Here is a 27,699-nt window from a genome sequence, read left to right as displayed (position 1 = left end):
ACTAAACTGTGCTTTTGGTTGTGACAATTTACAGTCCTTCAACAGTGCATTCAGAGCAGCTCAGCCAAGCTTTGTTTCCATCAGTTTGGTTCAGATTTGGTGACTGAATGGAATAAACACAGAATATCTTTATCCAAACCTGAGTTGTGTTTGAAGGGCATCTTAGACCAAGGTAAGTAACAATAACAACTAGTATTTATTGGGTCTTTCTGTGGGCTAAGAGCTTATTACCATTTATTCTTCTCACTAACATTGTTAAGAAGGTGCTATTACCACCTCATTTTTTAGCTGAGTTAAGTGAAGTAATCTAGAGGTTAAGTAACTAGTTGAGGTCCCATAACTGACTAAAAAATGTTGAAGACTGACTTCAAATACAGTCAATCTGATTCCAAAGACCTCTTTTAACAATTGCACTATTGTGTCTCATTTACAGAGATGCAAAACAATACTGAAAAAGACCCTAGAAAAATGTGAACATGATATTTTGTCAAATTCACTGTGATACTTTCCGGTTATTGCCTAAATAGAAGATCTTAGGGGCCATGAGTGTCAGGATAATCTAGAAACAGAACTCAAGACCTCTGTCTCTGGAATTTTTTTTTTCCTATATTTCAGATTTTGGATTTACAGTCATGCTATTAATTTTATATTTAATGGTTGTTTCTACATTAAAGGTATGATTGTGCTCACCTCCCTCCCCCTTAAGTATATTCTGTGGGGGATATTACAGATACTGTTCATATAGATAATGGTGTACAATTTTAGCCTGAGGGCTAAACAAGAGGTCCTGTTTTCATTATTCTCTTGGGACAATAAAATTAATAACACTCAGCAGGGTCACTAGACTCTTGTCAAACCAGCCATTGAGTCTTTTCGCATTCAAAAGATACACTGCTATAATTGACCCAGGACTATGTTTTAATTTGTGTGTCCCAACGGGATTCTTGCCAGAACATCAGATTAAAACCAATCCTAAATAGCTTTGCCATTTGTTTCAAAGATGAACATAGCACTTTAATTTTACAAATGGTGTGTAGTTGTCACCAGAGTCCAGGGCAGTCCAGACAGGGGCAATAAAACCATGAGCACAACCTTGAAAATCCATAGAAATCAGTCAACAGCCTTAAGTGGGTGTCTATGTGGTTTGAAGCCATAGTAACAAAGTTTCTTACAGAAGTCTCATGAAATATTTAAATATTCAGTGTCATCTTCAGATTATGAGTCAGGTCAGGTTTTAATTTGGAAAGTATGACCACACTTTCCTTAAACATAACAGCAAAACAAGAGCTTGATTTTTTTTTTTTTTTTAAATTTAAGCCCTGCAGATCTGTTTCTACTCACATTTATTTTTCTTTGGTCAAAATATCATGAAATGAAGAGTTATAAGAATAAGGATAATGTAATGAAGGAGTCCCAAATGCAAAGACCTAGAGAGGTCATTTGAGTGAGTGATACAGGCTGGTGGGTCTGCAGTGAACTGTTCAGCATACATTCTGTCTAGAGGAGCAGCCAATACTCCACTGCTGTCCACTGCTGAATACAGAAACGGGGACAGTGAGTCCCAGAAGTTATACTTTTCAAGAAAAGTGAGAAATACAGATTTTTAGATAACAGTTACTGACATTTAAATTTGCAATTACTTCAAAAATAATTTGAAGGAAAAACAACCCAAAAAACTGTGTAGGCCAGATTTGGCCCTTTGGTTAAAAACTTTTGTTAAAAAAAAATTTAAGGAATTTTTCTTTTATCTTGTTTTCCTTATATAGATTTTTCGTATAGAAAACAAAGCTAAGACGGGCACCTGGGTGGCTCAGTGGGCTAAGCCTCTGCCTTCGGCTCAGGTTATGATCACGGGGTCCTGGGATCGAGCCCCACGTCGGGCTCTCTGCTCAGCGGGGAGCCTGCTTCCCCCTCTCTCTCTGCCTGCCTCTCTGCTTGTTTGTGATCGCTCTCTCTCTCTGTCAAATAAATAAATAAAATCTTTTAAAAAATAGAAAAGAAAACAAAGCTAAGTTATTCAGCACCTACTATGTTACTGGACTGTATGCAACCTTATGAAATTGGTTTAATTTCTACTTCTATGTGATCAGGAGCAGAATATTTAAACTATTTCTGTCTCTTTTGCACACATGTAATAGGCTCATAATATAGCCTGCCTCTTAGAATTGTGACAATGGAATGACATGATGTATGGGAAGAACCTAAATTGGTGCTGGCATATTATAAACAATTTAAAAAATTCAATATTATTATTGTTGTTATTGTTCTTTTTTTTTAATGTACTGAGTGTTGTTCTAGGTTCTGGGAAGCAAAGATGAATAAGATCAGATCTTTCCTTTAAACAGATAAAAGTTCAGTGGGGAAGAAAAATAAAATGAATGATCATAATTCAAAAATAGCCTTCCATATATGCCTTCTTAGAATTTGGTCTAGAGTTTTCAAATGGGTATGTTTACGATCTCCTCAGTTTTCAGTTCCATGTATGTACAATGTAAAAGAAATTCAACTTTTGATTCCTTCGTGATGCCAGATGCATTTTCTATGAGGTACCTTCTATGTAGAATTAAATGGGAAGACAATTCACGGGTTATAAAGAACAGTAGATTTTACATGTCCTGTATGTAATTTGAGCAGGGTTTCCTCATCTATATCTTTACTAAATAATCTTCTTTGAATATTGTCCTCCAAAGTTTTAGAGATAAGAGTTATAAATCAATATAAGGAGATTTCAGGAGATGAAAAGTGAAAATGACAGTGAACAAATACTATGCTAAAGGACAAAAAGGCATCAGTGAACCACAGCAAAATTACCCAAAAGGACAAGGTATATAATTTAAAGGGAGAGGTATTTTTCAAATGCCCTGAGTGAAGGAGGCTCATTTGCAGCTTTGGGCTTATTTAATAACATTAAGCAAGAACACTTAACTATCTACAAGAAGGACCGAGAGCATAAATCAGACATCAGTCCACATATTTCAAGATCAAAGCTGTAAAGCAAAATGATTTGTGGGAGCAACTAAACAGTGTGAATATATTATAGCTTTTCAGAGAATACTTAAGCATATTAGTTGTCCAAATTGGGATTTTGTTGTTGATGGAGCCAAAAAGAAAAATATATGCCATTGAGATTTCTTCCTTCTCACCACAGGATACTTTCAGCGAAAATAAAACTTTTTCCAACACATCTTAATTATGGATTATTGATACAGATATTATTCATTAGAAAACTCCTAACTTTATGACCAGAAAAAAAAACCAAAACAAATTTCCAAATGATTCTTATGGAAATAATGCCACATTTACCAGAACTATAATTTGTATCGATTATGAGATTTCTCCCACAAAGAAACTAAGAACTATAATCCAGCACCAAAATGCAAGACAACCACATGAGTATTTAGCATTGGTATTTATTATCTAGACTGTGTATGACTTTTGGGTCATACTTTGGCTATGTTCCAATAAAATTGCATACTACTCTACAATGGAAAAAATATTTTGAATCCTAACTTTCTTTCCATTTCACAAACAGCTGACTTTGCCACAATCTGAAAAACATATTGAAAACAGCATGCAGGGGCGCCTGGGTGGCTCAGTGGGTTAAAGCCTCTGCCTTCGGCTCAGGTCATGATCTCAGGGTCCTGGGATCGAGCCCCGCATCGGGCTCGCTGCTCAGCGGGGAGCCTGCTTCCCTTCCTCTCTCTCTCTGCCTACTTGTGATCTCGGTCAAATAAATAAAATCTTTCAAAAAAAAAAAAAAAAAAGAAAACAGCATGCATGTGTTTTTTTGCATTCAGTGAGTGACTGTATAGGTCTCCCTCTCTCCCCACAGCTAAATTTCTTTTGCACTTGTCATAGTGTTGCAAAGACACCAGAAGGAACAGAACTGAACTCTCCTGCATGTAATTTGTCGAAGTCAGAGTTTCCTCATCTATATTTTCACTGGACAGTAGATACTCAGTAAATCATTTTAAATATATAACATATGAATTATTTGGGGCTTCAAGTAACATACTGGAAAAGTCCTAAATACATGGACTATCAGGGGCAAAAAAACACATTTTCAAAAATTTCCGAGTAATTTTTACCTGAAGGTCTGCATTATTTTGTCATTTTGATTTTGTTTTTCCATAATACATAAGAAGGAATGATTCTGGTCTCAACATGGTTTGAGCACAGAATCTAGAGCCAAACTGCTATTTCTAGCTATACAGTATTGGCAAGTGATTTGACTTCTATGCCTCAGTTTTCTCCTCTCTAAAATGTGGGTATCAATAGTACTTATTTCATTGCTGTGTGTGTGTGTGTGTGTGTGTGTGTGTGTGTGAATTATTTGACTTAACATATTAAAGCACTCAGAAGAGGTCCTGGCACCATTACCACTCTTTAAGTGGTGGTTTTATCATTTACTCACAATAGTAATTTCATATGACATGCACTGGCTTTGTTCAAAAGGTTTAGTTAAACCAGGGAATCACCAAAATGATTTGATTCTGGTTTTCAGCAGTGCCTTTAAAGGTTAGAAGAAAAATTACAGGATCGATAAATGTACAGTTAGATACACTTAAAACTAATCAAATGACATCCAGGCAAGTTAGTGTAAACCGGAAAGAAATCTTCAGCAAAATAAGAGCTCCGCTTTTGTCTATTTTATTTGTCAGTATTATCAACAACAAAACTAAGGTTGAAAAAAGTTTAAGCAAAACAAAAATCTTGGAGAAATAACTAATATACCGAGGAAGATAGTAGGATCAGTCTTCAAAAAGATGGCAAAAATGAGTACATTTAAATTTAATAAATAAAGCTGCCAAGACAAGCTGACACACTCTGGATGACACACACATACAGTAAAAGAGAAATGGTTCTAAGCCGTTTACATGAGGGTCTTGGTAGATCGTGAATTCAGCATGAGTTAACACATTACATCACTCTCAAAAGAGTTTGTGTAATTTTTGAGCAGCGTTAATTAGAGTAGTCACCTCAAGATGCTAGCAGCCTCACTCTTTCTGTAGTGCATGGAGCACGTGGGCTGTTTTGATGCTGAGCGCTACGGCTGAATAAAAGAGAGGGTCTTGGGGTTGGCAACCAGAGTGAGGCAGAGTCTGGGTGATACATTTTGTGCCTGAAGCATCTGGAACAGAAATATTTCAAATAAGTGCCTTCGATTATTTGAAGGATTATCACCGAAGAGGATTTATACTTATTCTGTACAGGTCCAGAGGCAAAATGAAGTAGAATTACAGGAAGTTAGCTTTTTGGCTCAAAATGAGAAAATATATTATCACACATAAAGCTGTTTCATGGACTGCTTTGTGAGACACAGTGTTCCTTTTTTCTGGAACTCTTCAAGAAAAGTCTCTATAATGATCTATTTCATTTAGTCAATCAACAGCATTTATTGTTTTGTGACTTTTTACATGGCAGTGTATTAGTTTTGGTGAGTAAAATAATGAATCAAGAAGGACATCACTGTTTATTAAGTGCTCACTGAAAGCTTGACACTGTGCTAGACACTTTGAAATACATTATCTCACTTCTTCTCATACAGGTAGTATATTACCATCTTTGCTGCAAACTCTTCTCTATACCACAGCCAGAGGGATTTTTAGAAAGTAAAAATATGCTCACGAAGTCCCTGTCTTAAAGACGTTAAGTCAGTTTCTACCGCTCCTAAAATAGACAAGACTTAGCATGACCTAAAGGACTCTGGGTAACCCCCATCTTAAATTCAGCCTCTATCCAGTCATGCACCTGGTTCTCAGGTGCTTCCACACCCATACTCCCTCTGACCACAGAGCTTTTGCACACACAGTTTCCTGCACCTGGGAGCATGTTTCCCACCCATCCTGACCAGTTCACTCTGGCTTTTCCTTCAGAGCTAAGTTCAAATAGTGAATTGTTAGAGAAAAAATGAGAAAACATAACCTAACCCCCACCCTCCCAAGTATGTAATAATCTATCATTATTTCTCATAGTATTGTGCATGTCCTCTTCACAGCACTTACTTACTCTCTGTAATTTTATATTTGACAGTGTTGCTGTTGCTGTTTATTGGATGTGTGTCTTTCCCATTTGCTTGAAAGTTCCAGTAAGGCAGAACCTGTGTCTAATGTTGTTCATTTGAGGAAATGATAAAGCATGCTCACTATGACAACAGATTCTGGAACCAGACCACCTGGGTTTGAATCCCTGTTTTGCTACTTCCTTGCCATGTGACCTTCTCGAGTGCTTAACTTCTTGGTACCATAATTTCCTCATTCACAAAAGGGGGTAATTAATAGAAGCCGCTGTGAGGATTAAATGAGTTCACACATGTAGAGCCCTTGGAACACTGCCTGGCATATAAAGACATATATAGACATATAAAGACATAATAAAGACTATTATTTGTTTGTTGTTGAATCCCAGAGTTCTACACAAGGCCTGGCACACAAAAGATAATATTTGTTCAACAAATGAATGAATGATGAAACGGAGAGGGCAAATTTAGAGATAGATCTTGCCTTCATACTTAGGACTCTCAGAATCCAAAGATGCTTGTTAGGTCCTCCCACTAGATTACAGAGGAGAGGCAACAAAATGCTACAGGAACATAGCAGGGGAAGCAATTAATTTCACTGGGAGAATGAGTCGAGGTAAATTTGAGCTTACCTGTTAAAAAAAATGAATGAGATATCAATAAGTAGAAACAAAAGTAAAAGATGTTTTTGGTAAAAAGAAACACCAACAAAGACACTGAAGCAGTATTTAGAGAATCAAGAATAGTCTCGGGGTTGGGGGGGGGGGGCGCACCTGGCTGTCTCAGTCACTAGAGCATGCAAGTATTGATGTAGGGGTCATGCACTCAAGTTCCACATTGGGGATATAGCTTACTTTAAAAAATGATAAAATAAAAAAATACTTTAAAAAATGAATAGTATGAGGGGCACCCAGGTGGCTCAGTGGATTAAGCCTTTGCCTTCGGCTCAAGTCATGGTCTCAGGGTCCTGGGATCGAGCCCCACATCGGGCTCTCTGCTTAGCAGGGAGCCTGCTTTCCCCGCTCTCTCTGCCTACTTATGATCTTTCTCTCTCTGTGTCAAATAAATAAAATCTTTAAAAAAAAAAATGAATAGTATGAGGTGAGTGAATATAGGTTAAATTATAAAGGTGGTCATGAATAAATTAGCAAATGATCAACACAAATGCAAAGAAATGGGAACTTTATTCTGAAGAAAACTGCAAGTCATCCAAGCCTTTGTTCGAGCCACAGTCTTATGAGTTGTTCATTTGTTTTATTCTGTTTTATGTTTATGAAAGGATTAGACAGTTCACTAGACACAAGCAATTATTTGAATTAATATTAAAATAGCCCAAACAAGGTATGATGAGAGCTTTGCCTCTAGAAGTGGCAATGGGAATAGAAAAGTAGGAATGAGAAAGCAAAACTAATTGCCCCCAAACAAGAGCTCTGTTGCATTAACTCTGGTACATTCAAATGGCAGGACAGTACGCAGTCGTTAAAGTGATGCATAAAAGATTATTTAACTATATGAAAGATGTTCACATCATCAAATTAAAAAGCAGGCTCTAAAACCATCATACAGTATGATCAGTTTCTATACAAAACATATATATTGTTCATATATATTACATCTTGACTATTATACACATTTACCTTTTTTAAAAAATGCAAGACTGTATGCCAAAATCTTACTAGTCTTCTTCTTTGGTTAGGAGAATTAAAGTTGTGTTTTTAATAGTATTTTCTTGTTTTGCTCTTTTCTCCCCCCCTAGCATATCCCCAATGAATATGGAATCCTTTTGTAGGAAAAACAGATGAAAACATGACAAAACATATTGAAAAAAGGAAAAGTAGGGTAAAATGTCAACAGAAATTCTGGGAAGTAGAATGATAGAAACATGGGAACAATTGCATAGGACCATCAGGAGGAAAAGGGGGAGATTCCAAACTGATCTCAGCATGATCAGGATAACACACCATTGGGACAGGAAAACATGACAGCACGATCAATTTGCCCCATACTACAGCAATAATCCTGTTACTCGGCAATGATTCGATGGCTTCGTTCTCTAATCATACACCTTTCTCCTTTGCAAAGACAATGATTGTTACTGACATTGTGTTTTTTTTCATCACTGGAATGAGGAACGTGTATGAAGCAAACCAGATACCAGCTTTCACAGGAAAAAAAAAAAAAAATTGAATTGTAGAATTACCCAGGATCTTCTAAAGCTTTACCAATGGAGGAACCAACAGTCACAACCTGACTGCAACATAATATTAAACTCAGATATACTTGGGGCTTCAGACATTTTATTTTGTTACTTTTTTTTTTTTTTTTTTTTGAGAGAGAGAGAGAGAGAGAGAGAGCAAGCACGAGCAGGGGTTGAGGGCAAGAGGGAGAAGGAGAGAGAGAATCCCAAGCAGAGTCCACAGTGAGCCTGACGTGAGGCTCAACCTCATGTCCTTGAGACCATGCTCTTAGCCAAAACCAAGAGTTGGATGTTTAACCCACTGAGATGCCCAGGCGCCCCAGATTTGGTCATTTTAAAGACTCTTGGGCATTTGTAAATACTAACAAACTCCGGCTTAAAATAATCAATTCTACCCAAGGATATTATATCTAGGACTTTTACTTTGGATAGCTCAGAAGAGTTTGTGTACCATTTCCAGTAGAAAGACAACTCCAGAGGAAATATCTAATAGTATCAAATTTCATTAGCATAACTGATTGAGCTAAGATCAGCGACGGCAAATCACCTAGGAAAACATGGTGTTCTAATAAGCTGATGTCTTGTTGTTTTCTGAGCTATAAACATGACATCTCATCATTAAATTTCATTCTTAAATATCTGCAAAGTTAGAAAGATGCTGAGAGCATGCTAATTTATAACAAAGAGTATAAAGTGTCCCATTCAAAGAAAAGAATCAGTTTGAAAAAGCACAGATAGAAATACATTTTTTTTCATATCTGTACTTTATCTGAGGGTTTTTATAAAATTAGGCATTGTGATTTTGGTGTTACTATTAATCTATATTAGTTTAAATTTACATCTCTATCCTTGGCCTCTCACCCTTTCTCCAGTTTCATTTTTCTCACTATCTACAGGACAATTACTTGGGCACTCTTTGTCTGAATCTATTATCACCCCTTCCTAGCATGTTCTTTGCCAACTATCCTCATTACCACTTATCCTTGAGGTTGTCTGCGTTTGTTAATGGAATCTAGCATTGTCTTTCTGACATGAGAAAAAAAATCAACTGTGTCTCAGTCATCTGTCCAAAATGCAATCTCATGGAATATGAGAAACTACTCCTTGTGCAGTCTTCCATGCCTTAAGGACAAGCCAAGTTTGACTTTAAAATGGCCTATTAATATCACTACTTAGCAACAGAGTTTTAATGTAAAATCTTTCAGAAAAATCTTTACTACAGCAAAAGGAATATGTAACTTCTGCTGTTCTTATAGATTTTAATGGATTTTTAATCTACCGATGGTAGGCTGTAAATTCGAGCTCAAAGGAAACACAAGTGCAACTCAATGGGAAGTTTTATTGGATTGCTTACAGAGAATTATAGTTATGATCAAAAGCCAGGAGTGAACAAAGCCTGAATGCCTCTCTTCTCTTTTCAAGTGATTTGAATGCTTCATTTCTTCCTGTGTACTTCCTAAATTAGAATTTAAATGAATAAGGCAAAAAGTCTAAGTTAGGCAGCATGAGGATGAAGCATGAAAAGCAAAGTTTTGGAAAACTCACAAGTGGCAAAGAGCTCCCTGAATAATCAATACTTTGAGATATTTATATCCAAAAATTATTAACAATTTATTCAAATATGTTCATTCTTTGTAATACCAAAGGCACCTATTATGTATAGACTACATGGAGAAATAAGATCAGTCAACTAACATTTATGTAATACTTAAAAGTTAAGAAAGAAAATACTATTTCCAAAACAGGGAGTGAAGGTTTTATAAAGAAGAAGACATTTGAACTTGAGCTAATAGTTGGCTACAGCATCAAGGACAGGGCCTGAGCATATAGGGTCTTGAATATCAGTCTATTAAATTTAGATGTCACCCAACAGGTCATTCAGGGCAACATTAACCATTTTTGAGCAGGGCAGTTACAGGACCAGAGCAGTGATTTAGGAAGACTAACCCCTTTGTAGTGTGTATAATACATTATCATGGAAAGAACCTGGAGTTAAAGACACCAGCTAAGAGGTTAATAAAATGCTGCAGGTAAGAAGTGACAATGACACACTCCATTCTCTTCTAATGAAGGAGATGTGTAGTTATAGGAAATTGATTTCTAAAAATGATTTGTTGAAAATCACATTCCATTAGGTTTGATGATATTATATGATATATATTCTATAAGAAAAAAAAAAAAAACCCACAAACATCTACCAGGCTAGAAATCCTAAATTAAATGCCTATCTAAGTCTACCATATCCCATCTCATTTTTGCTACAATAACTTTTCCCTATATGAGTCTCAAAGCCTCCTCTCACTCCTTAGCAATTATTTAAAACTTCCTTAATAACAGGGCTTTCAGATAGCTGTTAGAACTTGAACTCTTGTGATACTACAGACATTCAGCATCCAAAGTCTCTCTCTGACTTCTAATTTCTGAAATATATGATGAAAGCATAACAAACAGGAACCTGTCTGTTCTCTAATACTTCAAAGGCCTAAAAGCCAGAGATCCATCCATATTAAATAAACCCTTATTTGTCTTTTAAATTTATAAGTTTGAAACTCTGTGAAATTCTTTTTTTTTTTTTTCTTTCTTGTAAGAGAGCTGTTTTTCACATTCATGTAATCAGCAATATTCAGGACACATATTCTTCCTTGAAGTGCTATGGATAGGTGATCTCAATCATCATCTCTAACACTGCACCAACTATGAATATAGTGCTAAATGGCAGATTGTTTCTAAGCAAGGGCCCCAAGTGTGCTCTCAAGTCTTACATAGGAAGTCTCATCCTAACACCCTGTGGAAGCTTGGTATTGTCTTCAAATAAAGTCTTTGTCTCTGGGAAAGCAGTCTATCAAAGTCCACAATTCCTTATTATAAATAGCTGTTCTTTTTTAGTCTGTAGTCCTAGTTCTTATCCACAAATCTTTCATTTCATTTTTCAAGTCAAGTCATATTGTACTTTCTTTCTCATTGGCCCTATGTATTATTTTCTGCCTAAAAAATTATGTAAATCAGAATTATATACACACGTACACACACACACACACACACACACACACACTTTTTTAAAGACTTATTTATTTATTTTAGACAGAGAATGTGGATATATGTGGATTGGGGTAGGGGCAGAGGGAGCAACTCTTCATGCAGAATCCCTGATGAACAGCGAGCCCAACTCAGGGCTTGATCTCATGACCCAAGAGATCATGAACCGAGCTGAAACCAAGAGCTGGATGCTTAACTGACTGAGTCACCCAGGCTCATATATGCATACATATACATACATATATGTTTTATAAAATCATGAAATCAAGACATTGCTGAAATATTAAGACATATTGAGACAAATTCCAATATTCAACACATTTCAAATACTAAGCTTACCAATGGCAGATATACTATCCTGTTACTATAAAACAGGAGAAGAAGGGCTTCTATTTATGACAGAACAAAAGGTGTGAAAATTAAAAAGAGGAAATTTAACCAATGATGTAATTAGCTTGCAAATATCTGTTTCCTTTCAAGTAGGCAATGAGAAAAATAAAGCCCATGTATTACCCAACTGTTCTAGTCACATATTTGTGCATCTTTTAGACAAAGATGAGAATTTTTGGAGGATGTCATAATCAAAGAAGTCAATAATGAAAACACAAAATTAAGCCTCAGTATCAGAAAACTAAGGAGAATTGTAAAAACATGAATATTACCGTGTAAGTTCCCATATTGGGATAGGATCCACCAAAGAAAGAAGATCCTATTTTCATTTCTGAACATCAGGATGTCACTTTTGGACACACAGATATATGTATATAGATGAAGACAGGTATTAATCAAACTCTGATTCATAAAATTCTATAGGAGAAAGGAGAGGCCAGACGCAATGAATGCATTCCCACTATGAAGACAAAATAGTTCCTAGAAACCTGTATAGGAATCTCTTCTTCTGTAGAGCCCCCTCTGGTTGATCTTTTCCTCTATACTGAGAATATGGTCAAATGGGGGAAAGGGTGGTTTAGACACTGGAGGGATTTTAGAAACAACTGGGTTCTATCAAGCCCCAGGGACAGTCAATGTCAATGACATCATGTAATATCAGTGATATCATATATCTTTATGATTCAGATTGTATTTGAAGCCACTGTTGGCAGCAATACTCTTGGTTAGGTAAGATTTGTATTTCATCCAAGATGCCATTGATTTGAGGACAACCCAACATTTCATGTATCACCAAGAAAAAAAGAAAAACTCTGGCAATTAAATTATGACAAACCACAGATTTAAGATGCATCACAATCTCATATGTTAAAATGTGCTAAAATGTGTCTTAAACCAATAAATTTTGGTGTGACTTTCATACACAGATTACAGAAACTTTGAGGGGAGAAAGCTGATGGTTGGGAGAAAACAGAAGCAAATCAGGTAGGAAATAACCTTCCTTTGATTGACATAAAAGAGACGGAAAGAGAAGAAAATGAAGATTATGTTCTCAGAATTTATATAAATTCTCTCTTTTCCTGCTTTGCATGAATTTAGAAAGAAGAAAAGAGGTGGCTAATATAAGACCTTAGAGCAAAAAAACCAAAGAGGATATGAGTTACTTCACTGTCTAACCCCCAAAGCCAGGCAGACCTCACAGTACTAGTAGCCAGGAGCATGCTTTTGTTTTTTAATGGAAAAGCACAGTTTTAGTAACACAGTGTTTGCATTTTGCTCTCTTACTGAGTCCACTTAGTTTCCATAATTTTTACCTCAGGTCTCTGTCATCAGTTTTTAATCTTGGTTAAAAATTTACTCTCCTGGGAAAATCTGCTCCAGTTGCCAAGTCTCTGGGATGCTCTCATACAATATATCAGTTTGACTGTTTCCTACTGTCTGTGGATGGAGTTTCTGGTCATCGCACTCCACCCTTATTCCCTGGATCACCCCACAGCTAGACATTCAACACTAGTCCAGCAAGGTATTCCCCTACCATGAGATCTTCTGAGTCTTCGTACGTATGAGCTTCCTCATATTACTAAGACCTGCTCTAGTAGCTTACTCCTTGTTGGTAATGTTTCCCATACTCAGTTTTCTGTTTTCTGTAGTCCTGTGACAGCTCAGCCCTCATTCTATTAGGTAGAGATATTTTCAGATTAATCAGGCATGGCAAGGCAGTATTAAAATATTTTATTTGTGTATCTTATGTGTCCCAGATATGATAAAAAGATGAATTAGAGAAAATGCACAACTAATCAGTACTGGGAAGAGAACATCTCAGAGGCTGAACGGAGAAGGGAAAAGCTCTATCACACAGAACCCAGAGCAGGTTTAATCTCAAGTTAAGATTCCAGAAAAGCCATGAAAAGCAATTTATAATTGAGGATTATATATAAAATCGATCTGATAAAAGATAAATTATTTAGTGAGGAAAGTGCTATATTTTGGTTTAGAGTTAATTTAAATGGAAATTTATTTTCTACCATTTGTTTAAAACTGGTTAGGTGGGTAGGTCAAAATATTAGAATTATTCCTATTCACAAATAAAAAACCAGGACAAGGAAGCTACTAAGCAACTTACCATTTGGAAATGATAGAGTTTGTGAGAGCCAGCATTAAAAAACAGCTCTTTTGACACATGGGCTTATGCTTTTCCTACCATATAATACTGTTGGCAGGGTAAGTTTTAAGATTAATGGATGAAATTTATGCTTGGGTTAGGACTCAATTACTTTGCTTTTTGTTTTATCATTTTTTGTTGAATAAATAAAATTATGACAAAACAAAAAAAAAATGACTTTCAACCCAGTAGGAATATAATAGGATAACTACTTGATACAGTTTGTTGTTGTTGTTTTTTGGACCAAATCACTACCTTCAAAAGTAATACATCAAATGTGGTTCTTTTTAATATGGTTGGCATCCAATAAATGTTGATTTGATAGAGTTTTATCTTTCTGTAGATTACCAAAAAATGATCCTGAGTGAAATATCTAATTCAAAACATGGCCATCAAAATTATGACATATCAAAATATTGCTCTTAAAATCAGATACATATCCTTCTGCCTTACAAATCCAAATTTAACATGCTTATCAATGGGGGAAAAGATTGACATTTAACATGAAAACGAACCATGTCATTCTCGGGCTTGAATGGAGCTTTACCACTTTTTAATTCTAAATGAACTCACATCCAGCATATTCTCCTGTGATTCCTCTCCAAACTCAGCCAGTGTCATTCATTTTCTTTGCCTTCCATCAACTCCCTCCAAGGTAAAGAGCAGGTACACTTGACCATATTCATAATTGCAGCACATGCCAGCCACATACCTATTGTTCCTCCTGCCATTATTTCTTTTCATTCTTTCCTTTATATGTGTCCCTTAAAAAAAACTAAACTAAAACAGAGTATAAAAATATGGAATATAAATTATTTTTTTTAAAGATTTTATTTATTTATTTGACAGACAGAGATCACAAGTAGGCAGAGAGGCAGGCAGAGAGAGAGGAGGAAGCAGGCTCCCCGCTGAGCAGAGGGCCTGATGCGGGGCTCGATCCCAGGACCCTGGGATCATGACCTGAGCTAAAGGCAGAGGCTTTAACCCACTGAGCCACCTAAGCGCCCCGGAATATAAATTATTAATGCAGGCTAAAGTAATATGCATCTAACAAAACATTTGTGTTCTATTGTAGCACAGCCTAAAGAAGGTTAAAAGCACACAACAGCTTAAAACTGAGGAGTGATGCACCCCAAAACTCTACAGCTCCACATATCCAAGCAATGACAACAATAAAAACCCCAAACAAACAAATAAACAAAAACAAAACCTGCGGGAAGACATTAGGAGGCAGAATGTAATTACCCAATTTGGAAACTGACCAGGACACTGTGGTTAAAACCCTTCTTGCTACAAATGTTCTGAGGAATCTTTAATGACTACAAATGGTTAGGACTTCGTGTCCACACCTCATCTGAAAGATGATGACAACCAGCAGTTCGTCCCCCTTGCCACTACCCAGGGACTGGAGTCAATCCTGACTCAGAGAATAAAAGGCCACCTACAGAAATCGCAACCAACTTTTGCTATCCTTGGCTGCCTTGGCTAACTGGTCTATGTGAAGCAAATTACTTAAATATCTAGAGTATCACTGCCATGTTTTAATAGAAATATACAGTGGTATAATTCCTCATCGTAGAATTATGAATTAATGCTATGCATACTATTTGGGCAAAAATTTTTAAATCCTATGCTTTGATTAATATTGAGTAATAAATAGGTACCTATCAGTGAGGCATTAGATGCCTATTGTTTAATCCACATATGGTTACTATCACCCGAACTTATTTTCGCCTCTTATATTTTTTTAAGAAACTGACTCAAGTGCAGTAATTAAAATACATTACAGTAGTGCAAGTGAAATTTGGAAAACTGCCAACATTTTCAAGAACTTATAATTTTCTTTTTCAGAGGAAAAAGTAGTTTTGACATCTTTGTGCAAAACAGTCAGTAACAGTTACTTACAATTTCAGGAAAATCACTGTTTTAATCATGACCTTTCAGCTGTCCTTGATTGAAAAAAAATTGGCCACCTACAGAAATAATTCTGTTGGGCCCTCATCTCTCTGCTGATTGATGGCCTCATGTGGTTCTACATGTTCACAATTATAAATAAAACTATATAAAAGTGGCAGAGCTAGCTCCCATCTAAGTGGAATAAAACAGTTCTAATCGACAATAAAGAGGACTTTCTTTAAGTGACATCTTTCCCATATACCTGTATCAAAATCAAATGGCACATTTATCTTTGATTAAATGTGTATTCTTTTGGTCACCATTCACTACAACCATTAATTTAGCATCCATTGTGTAAAAGACACTGTATTATACTCTGTCGGGGGTGATGGAATGTGGATAAAACAGTTTCTGCAATGGAGAACCTATTATCTGATGAAACACTCAACCAACTAACATAATAAATATGGACACTCTGCATTCACATATGAAGATATCTTGCTTGCATATACATAAATATTGAGTGTGGTTAAATATATTGATATGAAAATATATATTTATACTTCAGCAACAATAAATCATCAATATATATTTAAACTTGTAGAAATATATGTATATTATACCAGCAAACTTTTTAACTAAAATATTAGAAGTCCCTGAGTGTTAGGATGGGAGTTTTTCAATAGAGATGAAAACAAAGACTCATCCTACTAGTTAAAGGTTTCCCACCTACTGTACAAGCAACAAAAATAGAGCTGGTATTCAGGACTCCATTAGAAGTTTATTGAAGCTCTGTGAGGTTGGAAAGCTTTTAGGAGTTCAGCATAAATCATTCAATACACTAAAAAAAAAAAAAAAAAAAAGACTTAAAAAGATTTTCCCTTTGTATTCAATTTCTATGAGTGATCTCCAATTTACAACCTTATGCTCGACCCAGAAATTGAATTAATCAATACAATTATCTCTTTAGAAATCTCTTTTGTCAACTACGGTAGTTCATGGAACAGAAAGGAGATTGAGATTCCTTAGATGGTAGGCTTGATAGCAAGATTCAGCTCTACTGAGGGGCTGGCATGAGACATGGGTGTGGTATGGCTCTAATACTGTTTTGGGAAATTACAAAAATTAAGTGATCCTTATCTCTAAAACAAAAACCAATTATCTAGTAGTTGCAGTCTAAAACAGTTTTATGGAAAACAACACTATAAAACTATTTATATTAACAGATCATGAATACTGATAAAAATTATCACATGAAATTCTACACTAAAATAGTCATCTTTTTTAAAACAAGTAAATTCGCATTTCTAGGAGTGACCAAACTGTTCATAAGCACCAATTAAAAAAAGATTTCAGTTCATTTCCTGTTGTTGAAGCATTCTTAGTAATGATCTAGGGCCATGATTTCAACATACAAACTACAAAGGAACTGAGACAATTATTAAGCTAATTTAGACCTATTTAATACTTTCACATGAAATAATCAAATAATTAGGGCAAAAGTTTTTATATTAATTATCTTTATCATACATATTTACTTTGTGTATATGATAATCTCTGGCAAATTTAATACTAAAAAGGAAAAGAGAAGAACGTAATATACCTGCCTAATTAAAATTAAAATCAGCTATTAAAAAAGCAATTTAAAAACCTAAATGATCAAAACTGCTTATTTTTCTAGTCTGTATTTGCAGATTAACTCCTATGGAGTTAAGCCAAATATTACAAGAATATTTAGAAGTGGGGGCACCAGGGTGGCTCAGTGGTTTAAGCCTCTGCCTTCGGCTCAGGTCATGATCTCAGGGTCCTGGGATCGAGCCCCGCATCGGGCTCTCTGCTCGGCAGGGAGCCTGCTTCCCCCTCTCTCTGCCTGCTTCTCTGTCTACTTGTGATCTCTCTCTCTCTGTGGAATAAATAAATAAAATCTTAAAAAAAAAAAAAAGAATATATAGAAGTGAGTTCAAAAATAAAAATCTAGGTTATAAAAAATTAATAAAAATAAAAATCTATAAATCCTTGCTTAAAAAAATTCAATTAATCAACATCTTCAGTCAATTAGAAAATATACTGATGTTAGGGATTTACTAAAAACAGAACTAAAACTCCCAAGAAATATTCTGGAGTGAGTATATAGTCTGCCTAATTGTTTACATATTTTCCATATATAAAGATTTGAATAAATATTTATTTGGTTTGGCCCAAGTTTGTACTATCTGCTTTGAAGCACATGGTTCTTATATGTAAAGTAGTTGAAAATCAGTTTGTTATCAAAACAATATTACATATTAACCACATTACAATGACATAATAAAACAGTAACAGCATACTACAGACATGTGTAAAAACAGAATAACATTGAGGTAGCGCTGAGTCAGAATTCCTACAAATTATCATTTGGTAACATATTTTAAAATATGAACTCCACAAGCAAGTCCTGAGTATATGACAGCATTTTCTAAATGGAGAAACTGAGGTAGCAGAGAAGACAAAGGTGAGTTTTTGTCAAAGAAAGGTCAATCAGGTTAAGAACCCACACACTATATTTACTCAGTCTTCAGCCAGTATGCTCTCACCACTTAAATGCAAACCTCTTGTTTCTATTCCAGCACTAGGACACAAAGAAATAAATAAATTCATGATATTTTAGTCCCTTGAAGTTGAAACATACCGTTTCCTGCTAATACAATTCTAATCAGCAATTTTTGTCTCCCCAGGCATAGAGAGGAAGATACACAACTCAAAATGCTCTACCCTAAAGGAAAGTATTTCTATCTGAATAACTAACGATTTGTCAGTTAGCATTTTCGAAGGTGGAGATGGGCTTTAGACCGTTGACCGTCTCTGAACTTAGGTGATGTTTCAGTTCCTCATTTCCAGATTAATTTAATACCCCCCTCCTAGGCAGGTCTGTGCTAAATATTTGCTTAATATTCTATAGAAAATACTCTATTTAGGAGTCATAGAACAGTGAATGTGTGTATTATAATAAACATAACTATAGAGGAGACCAATGACAAAGGAAAATTTATGGCTTATTTTAAATAACAATAATAAAATAATAAAAACTCCTATCTCATCCAAACCAATGTCATTCAGGTTACTTGAAACTATATAGTTCCTAAGTGACAGGGATTCAGAATTTGGTGTCAGATAAGGTCTTGGTCTACCCACTTCTCATGTGCTTTTGTATTGCCTGCACTCTGCTTACAACAACTTGCTCATCTGTAAAATGGGAATAAAAGCGACACCTTTCCCTAAGGGCTACCATATAAACCAAGGTCTAAATGTTTAATTTTAATTTTTTTATTATTATTAGTCTTATCAGGCTGCTCACACTGTAAGAGGGCATCTTAATCACGGTTGAAAAGTAGGCAAAAGTTACCAACAGGATATGGCAATAAGGGAACACAGATCTACCCGAATGGGGAACAGAAAAATTTTGGTGGGAAGAAAGAAAGAAAGAGAAGAGTCATGACTCAATTTTATGACATTCTTTTCTACTTGGATAATGATTTGCTGTTTTTCAACCACATCTTCAGGATGTGATATACACTTCAAAGCCTTCCTTTACATAAGATTTAAACATATTGTCTAGCTGTTTATCAGAATCTATTTGTGGACATGTTTATATCTATTGGTTTGAACAACAACAAAAACTAATAAATTCCATGTGAGCTCACCGTGAGCCCCCCAGGAGGGCAGTCTGTATCTTTTCTGTTTATCATTGAGTCCCCTGTGTGATGATATAGGAAATCATAACCTGATGCATCAACTCTCCCCATTCCATGTATAGTCTTTCTCATTTGGGTCACAAGGAACCAGAGGGGGAAAAAAAAAAAAAAAACTTCCGATTTTACATATAGAAAATTATTGCTCGTACATAATAGCGAAAGATTTGGGTGTTTAGGGCTCTTTTAATTTAGGGAAGAGGTAGAGTCACAGTGAGAAGAGACCTCAAAAGCTATTGTGAGGTGACCTGCACTCCTACCGCACAGGGCACGTTCAGACTGAAGAGGTTGGGGCGAGATGGGAAACAGTGGAAATCCCTTTCCGTTTAAGCTCTGAGCAAAATGAGGACTTGTGGCTGGCTGCCCAAATGGCACTCTATGAGTCTGACCTTGCAGATATCCCATGACAAACTGATGTAAGGAGAAAAGGGTCCAGGGATGGCTGCATAGGAAGTCAAGGCTCCAGAGACTGTGATAACCTGTTTGATCCTCCATGGTATGGGAGTTCGCTAAGGGAAGGTGCTGACAGCCTGAGGGATCTCACTGAGGGTTGTGTGATAAAGGGGTGCAGTTGGGAGTCACAGCATGGCTAGGGTGACTGAGGTTGTGAGAAAGGCCAGCAGGGATGGATTCCGTGACTAGAGCTCATGACAGGACAATTGTACAACTCATTTGTTCCCGTAGAGAGCATACAGTAAGGGCCAGAAAGCAGACATCACTTCTCATCCTTCCTCCTACCCTTGAGCAGCTAAACATATCAATATCCATGTCCCAGAACCAAAATGTTGGAATAATTATTTCATGACCCACAATTAAAGCATATTGCAACTTTTATTCACAAGAGTCAATTCTGAGTCATATAGTGAACCCGTTAAACTTAGAATCTCTACATCTGAAAGAATGCCTTCTAATGAAAAAGGTGAAAACTACTGTCCTCTACATCCAATCATATCTCTGGTAAACCAGGGGAGAAGTTCAAATGCATGGCTTGGAATAGAGCCCATGCCAGCAGATTGTGCTGGGTAGAAATAACACTAGTCTGTCTAGGTAAGATCAGTGCCAATGGTTCCAACTAAAATTAGAAAAAAGGAGACAGTACCTTGGCTCATGCTTATGTTGGAGACAAGACTCTAACTCCTGCTAAAGCCAAATGATGGCAATTCAGTTCCTGCCTGCCAGTTGCAAATCCCTACACTACCACTGCAGCACTATCAAAAGACATTTGCAATCCAGTGCACCTAACCAGACGAGGTGATTTTTTAGATTAGTCACTTAATGGGTGAACATCTCAAGTGCTAGCAACTCAAAGGTACGCATGCTTTTATTCTGAGACAAGAAGGTATTTTCCAAAACTACAGGCAGATTGTTGAGGAGAAAAAAAAAATGAATAGAACCTTATTAATTTGAGGGTACATAAATAGTAATTATTAACTTACTAATTTTACAGTACAACTGAGAAAAAAAAATCAAGGACAGAATGACCTCATTCCCTCCACAAAACATCATCAAAAGATCCACAGTACTTTTCATACATTTCAACAAATACAATTTTGCTTTAAGCTCATACGTGTCATGAGGCACCATGCCATAGTAGAATGAAAACCGAGCCAGGAATCAGGAAATCTGGGTTCTTTTTCTGGCTCTGTCACTTATTAACTGTGTAAAATGATGCAAAATTTAACCTCTCAGAGCCTCAGTTCCTTGTCTACAACATCAGTGACTTAGATAAGCCTTATCCAGCTCTTAGATTCTCTATTACTCTCTAAATCATTACTGATTAAATGAAGTTTTAAATTTTATATGGTTTTTATAGCAAGTCTAAATATTAAGACTTTCATAAATCCTGGGTTTGGAAATCAAATATATGTAATACTCAAGGGATTCTGATTCTAATAGTAAAGAATGGAATACTTTTTTAAAAATTTGATCTATTCCGTGATGGCAATGCACACACTCATAGATAGGGACGATGGGACAGTATCTGCGTATCTGAGCAGCTACCACAAACTTTTGGCAATTGTCAAAGTCACATAAAGACTGACATCATTTAACGTATTCTTCAAAGGAAAGAGTGCACTGTGGCTGGACAGAAGGAACTGTCCAATTAATTCCAGATTCATTCAGGAAGCTAAAACCTGGGAGAGGCTTTCAGGCGCTGAATGACACGATACTCTCAACATGCACCCCAAGGCTTCTACTGAATTTAAACTGCTTTCCATTCTACATAGGTAAGATAACTGTGCTGTTGCCCCTGTCTCCCCAGGATAGCAATCTACAGAATTATACTCAAATCACCCTAATGCTCAAAATACTAACTAACGCCTCAATAGAGCAACAGAACTTGGCTTCTCCACTGAGTGCTACGCAGCCTGGGAAGCAGACCTCCAGTTTTCTTGGTTGGTGCTGGACTATCAAAGAACTATCTGCATCAAAGACAATTCATAACTCATAAATGTGATCAATAGGATAATCACTTCCCTGGCTGTCAGCAACTGGAGCTCTGGTTTTATTTCTGGCACTAACTCTTGGGATTCTGGGCAAGTCCTACAATCACTCTGTTAAATGCTATTGATAATGCTGCTTCCTGAGTACATGCACTGTAAGAGTTATGTATTCCCAAGTCCCAAAAATACTTCCACTCCATATTGTACATTAGTGTGGAAGGAAAATCATTATTTTATCTTCTTTTAAGTCACAGACCCTTTGAGAAGATCTGATAGAATCAAGTGATCTATATCCTTGCCTCCGAAAAAAATGCACCTGAGAAATCTTATATACAAGAATTTCATGTAAATATGGGGGGGAGTCTCTGATGCTAGAACAAAGTTCATAAACTCAGGTGAACACCCTAGTCTAAAGTACAAATCCTTTCTGTACTTATTAGCTATATATGATTATGGAAACACTGAATCTGACTTTCTTTATCTATAAAAACATAGAAAATGAAATTGATCTTTCTGCCTACATCTTGTAACTATTTAACAGCATGTAATTTCATGTTGAGCATGAAATTTCTTAATATGAATATATGTGAAAACAATCTAGACAGAACTCTGTGCAACTCTACATTGCTACTGTTCCCTCACCCTAGTCCTTTAATGCTGTCACAGAGCATTAATGAGTACTGCCCCCGCTTCAGTGGCACCATCAAGTTTGGGGAGATGTAGGTCACCAGACCAGTGTCTAACTTTTAAGAATCTGGACTCTCAGAGTCTGACTGACTGACTAGCTGTGTTAGTGTGCCTTTAATTCCTTTCTAGCTTTTGTCTGACTACTGATCTCTTCACACACATCCACTGGACTAAATACACCAGCTCTGTCTTCTGTCCCTGGAAATAGTTTCATAATCTGGAGTTTTATACCTACCAGAATATACTTGGTTCTTCATTGACATTTAATCTTGATCTCCACTTGAGTGCTTAAAATTATTGTCGTTGGGCTCCATACTCAACATTTTTGCTCTCCTCCATTGGTGTGAATAATTAGAAACCATATTGCTAAGATCATTATCTCTGTTTTATCGGAAAATAGACTAGCAAATGCAAAGATATAGTAAGTACCCTCAAGGCTTACATAGTATGTGACAGAGCTAGTTAAGAGAATAAGACCCAATTCACAATGCTCCATACTTACCACTCTATTACCATTTTTCTTTTCTTCTTAGAGCCTAGTGATTACCCTCTCATACAACAAAGTCTTTATGATAATAAAGAAGGATGGATAATACATGCATACATCTTACTGAAGGCATACATTTTTTTTATTTTTTCAATTTAGTATTTCATTTTGAAATTATCTCATACGTATAAAATATTGCAAAAATAGTAGAGCTTTCAGCTTCCTCACATGTTAACATCTTACAAAACCACAGTCCAATTACCAAACCCAAGAAATTAACTTTAATACAACTGGCTGATCCACAGACCTTACTGAGATTGTTAACAACTGTCCCACTAATGTTCTTTCTTGGACCATGAGCCAATATTTAGCTGCCATGTCTTCTTAGTCTCTTGCTATTTGGGAGAATTCTCAGTCTTTCTTTGTGTTTCATGACCCTGACACTCTTTAAGAATACTGCTGAGTTATTTTATAATATATCCCTTAATTTGAGTTATCTGATAGTTCCTCATGATAACATTCATACAATGCATTTTTGGCAAGAAACATGGTGACAGAAACGATTTTTTGTGCCTTTCTCAGTGAATCACAAGAGTGGCACGTGATGTTAATACATCCCATTACTAGTGATGTTGACTTTGATTGCTTGTTTTAGGGTGGTGCCTGCCAGGTTCTTCCCCTGAAAGGTTACTACTTTCCCTTTTGTAATAATAAGCATTTTAAGAGGAGATTTTTTTACACTATGTAAGTATCTTATTTATCATCACATTTTGACCATTAATTTACTATCCAGTGGTGATTCTTGCCTGAAATGATTATTACTACGGTGCTTACCAGATGGTTACTTTCTATTTCCATCATTTTCTATAGTTATTAATTGGAGAGTTTTTCTCTCCCACATTTATTTACTTATTCAATCCTTTTTATAGTTTCACGAACTATATTGAGTATAATTCAAAACTACCATTATTTTCTTGCTCAAATGTCCTAGATGTGGTCATCAGGAGCCACTTTACATTGGCTCATGTGTTTTTTCAATGTGTTTCCATCACTTTTTAGTCTTTCCTTATTTTCTTGCACCATAAGATGTTCCAGTTTCTCATCATATACTTTTCCTGTTCTAGTACTAGAAACATCCATTTCTATTAGGATTATTGGTTTCTTTTATTTAAGAATGGTATTTAGAAACCGAAATCTAGTTACTAATTGTGCTCATCAGTATTGAGGTATTATTGCTTCTAGGCCTCTCGGTATATAGAGGTAGGAGATATATAAGTACAAGTACACACACACACACAAAACCACTGATTTTTTTATCTGTATATCTGTGATACATACTTTGAATACACACACACACACACATACCTTGAGTTCCTATTGGTATCCCAGATTCCAATTCAACACCACAGGGTTTGTTTTAGCTCTCTTTGTTTCTTTTATGGTAAGAAAAATAGCCATCACTATCCACAATCCTATGAACCATTTAAAGAAGTTTCAGGGCACCTGGGTGGCTCAGCTGGTTAAGTGACTGCCTTTGGCTCAGGTCATGATCCCGGAGACCCAGAATGGAGTCCCGTATCAGGCTCCCTGCTCAGCAGAGTGTCTGCTTCTCCCTCCTCCCCCACCCTGTGCTAGCTCTCTCTCTCTCTCATTCACTCTCAAATAAATAAATAAATAAAATCTTTAAAAAAATAAAGCAGTTTTAGAAATGTTAACTCTGAGTCCTACGAAAACCAGTCATTAATCCGTATCGTGTGAAAACAAATTTTCGAATCGGAGAACAATTTTTTTTTCTTAAAATCTTAACATGTAAAGTCTGCTTGGCAAACTTACTCAAATTAGCTCTTTTCCCCCCTACCCCATTCATTTGTAGTTCTTACAAATATAGTTAAGTTTCCTAGATATTTTTGTTCGTTTGTTTTTAATGTGGGGCTCCCTGAACAACCTGGTTCATTTTAATTATTTATTTATTTTTGTGAATTATCAATGTGAACCATTAACATAGCTCCAAAAATCAGAACTATACAAAAATAGAGAGATAGATGGATAGATAAATAGCATCCATGCCCCAGCACCCTTCCACCCTATTTCCATGTTCTCAGTCCCCATTTGTTGAGCCTAACCCCCCTAAGTAATCAATTTCATGAGTTTCTGGTGTTTCTTTCACCTGTTTGCCCCAGTAAGCAGATATAAGTATATTTTCTTATTTCCCTTTCATTCTAGGTAATATACTTCTGCACTTTTTACATTTGGCAGTACAGCCTGAAAAATTACTCTGTATCTATTCACTCCTTTTACAATTTCATGATACCTCATTATATGGAGATGCCATAGTGTATTAGTGTACTCAACTATTCTTCTATGCATAAGCACTTAGGTAGTTTTTAATATCCTACAATTATAAACAATGCCACAATCAACAACCTCGAGCTTGGGATTTTCATACTATTGAAGGTGTGTCTTCAGGATAAATTCCTAGAAATAGGATTGTTGGGTCAAATGTTATGTATATGTAAATTTGTTAAATTTTGCCTAATTCTTGCCCAAAGGATTTGTACCAACTTTCATTCCCATCAGCAATGTAAGAGAATAAAGTTTGTGTTTTTATCTCTTCCCCCATATCATTTTAGGACAGGTGCGGAGCAGCATTTGAGTGGCTGATTTGTGTTTACATATTCTGACTATAGATATTATCTAACCGTGGTACTAAAAATCAAAGAAAAGGTTTACATAACTGTAAAGGAAGAAGAGCAGAAAGAACAAAGAGCTGGAAAAATCACTCAAAAAAAAAAAAAGGCAGCCTTTGATCACAACAGCTCAGGATAGAAGTATATAGCTGAGCATCTTCACTTAGAAAGCTCAACAAACCAAGATTCTACAGTAGTTTTCCCATGGCCAAGATTAAGCCCTGCATCCTTCATGTCCCCAAGTACCATACCAATATTAGAACTGGCCAACAGTATTACAGTTATCTGCTTACATGCTTGTCTTACATTAGAATTTATTGGTCAATATGTTTATGTCAACTCCTAGCACAATCAATATATAACACTGATGAAATTTTGTTAAAAGATCACTAAAATAAAAAGAAACATTTCTTCAGTCCTTCCTCTATGCCATATGACATCCTCTATGTTTTACATGTATTGTCTCATTTCATCCTGAAAACAATCATACAACGTTGGTTTTAGTACTACCCCATTTTATAGATGAGAAAACGACGACTTGGAAAAGATACATAACTTGTCTACGGTGCTTATATTATGGGGGAAAAAAACCCAACTTGGGCTTTGAGTAGAATCTGAACTGAGGTCTGTCTCATTCTAAAGCATGCCCTGCTTACCTTTCTCCTGGATGGCAACTGGAAATAGGAGCCTTCCTGATGCACCTTCCATTACACTTATATGGGCAAGTTTTATTTTGCCTACTGTGAGGCCAGAGCTAATTCTATCTGAAGGGTTCTAAGCCAGTGTGTCACAATCAAGAAGGAAAGGAAAGGTGGTGGTTTTAATGGTTTCCAAATAGACTCTGAGAAAGCTTTCTGAGATTTTTACCTTTTGGCAAACAAAGCTTTGGCTCCTCTGAGCCATGCAGACATTTATTATACCCTTGGGACTGTGGTTTATGTACAAGCATCTTATTTAAAAGACTTTTTAAAAGACTGAAATGTGATTTCCTTTCTGACAGCAAAGGAAAAATAAAAAGATGTTCTTTGCCCTCCTGTTCTAATCTGTATTTGGAAGTCAAGTCTGCAGTTCCCAGAACTCTATCACCAGCTTGTTACATTTCCATAAATCTGTCTAAGAATACAACACTGTTCACCCAAAAAAATGTAATATAAACTATAAAACACATGCACAGGATACCTGAATCCAATTCACCCTCATTTTGTATATAAGTGAAAATAAAGCAATGCTTTAACTCTTAGAAATGACAATATCTCGTTATTTAGATAAGTGCCACCAAATCATTATTGAGATTCTGATAGCATTTGCCTTACTGGTAAAAGAAAATTACCTGTAATGCATAGTTTAAATAATTACTTTTAAACAAAAGCTTCTTTTCTGCATTGCTTATTTATCTTTTGAGACCAACTCAGCAGGGCTATGTATTTTATTAAAATTGCCTTCAGACTGCTAATGGCAGGGCGTCTGTTAGCACAGGAAAAGTGATGGCAGTTTGACTCCTATTCCTAATATTGGGAGTTAGTCCAGACACTTAAGAGCCAGAACTCTGCTGTGCATTTGACTATGTTATCAACACTTTACTTGCTAATGATACTAGTGACAGCATTTCAATATGATGGGTCAGACTTAAATAGGAAAGCTTATAATTGTGCTTACAGAACCAAAGAAACTCCCTCCCCCCCACCACCAAAAAAATCCTTTTTATCAGCAGATCAGCTGGTGTTAAGCTTCATGACTGGGTATTATTTGGTAAGCTTCTGCTCAATTTTTTTTTTTTTTCCTTCTCTACTTCCCACCTGGAATGAGGAGACTCCATCAGCACCTGATATCTCCCCGTTCAGAAAATGACAACTGAAAGCCTTCCTGTGGTGCAACTGTGTGCCAACTACCCAGCAGAAGGTCACACTGATGACTCCCCTGTGGCTTTTATTTTCCCCAGGGAAATCCACAGCCAGGGCTGACTGCCT

The 27,699-nt window shown here is 36.2% G+C and overlaps 1 protein-coding gene across 1 annotated transcript in view; it reads right to left on the bottom strand.

Moving 5' to 3' along the window:
• SOX5 (SRY-box transcription factor 5) overlaps positions 1-27,699 on the bottom strand; it is a 977,646-nt gene that overhangs the window by 613,588 nt on the left and 336,359 nt on the right. The gene's annotated exons all lie outside the window — the stretch shown is intronic.

The sequence above is a fragment of the Martes martes genome (genome assembly GCF_963455335.1).
Source record: "Martes martes genome assembly, chromosome: 8".
NCBI classification, from domain to species: Eukaryota; Metazoa; Chordata; class Mammalia; order Carnivora; family Mustelidae; genus Martes; species Martes martes.
The sequence above is the reverse complement of the archived record's forward strand: the minus strand, read 5'-3'. Positions and strand labels throughout refer to the sequence as shown.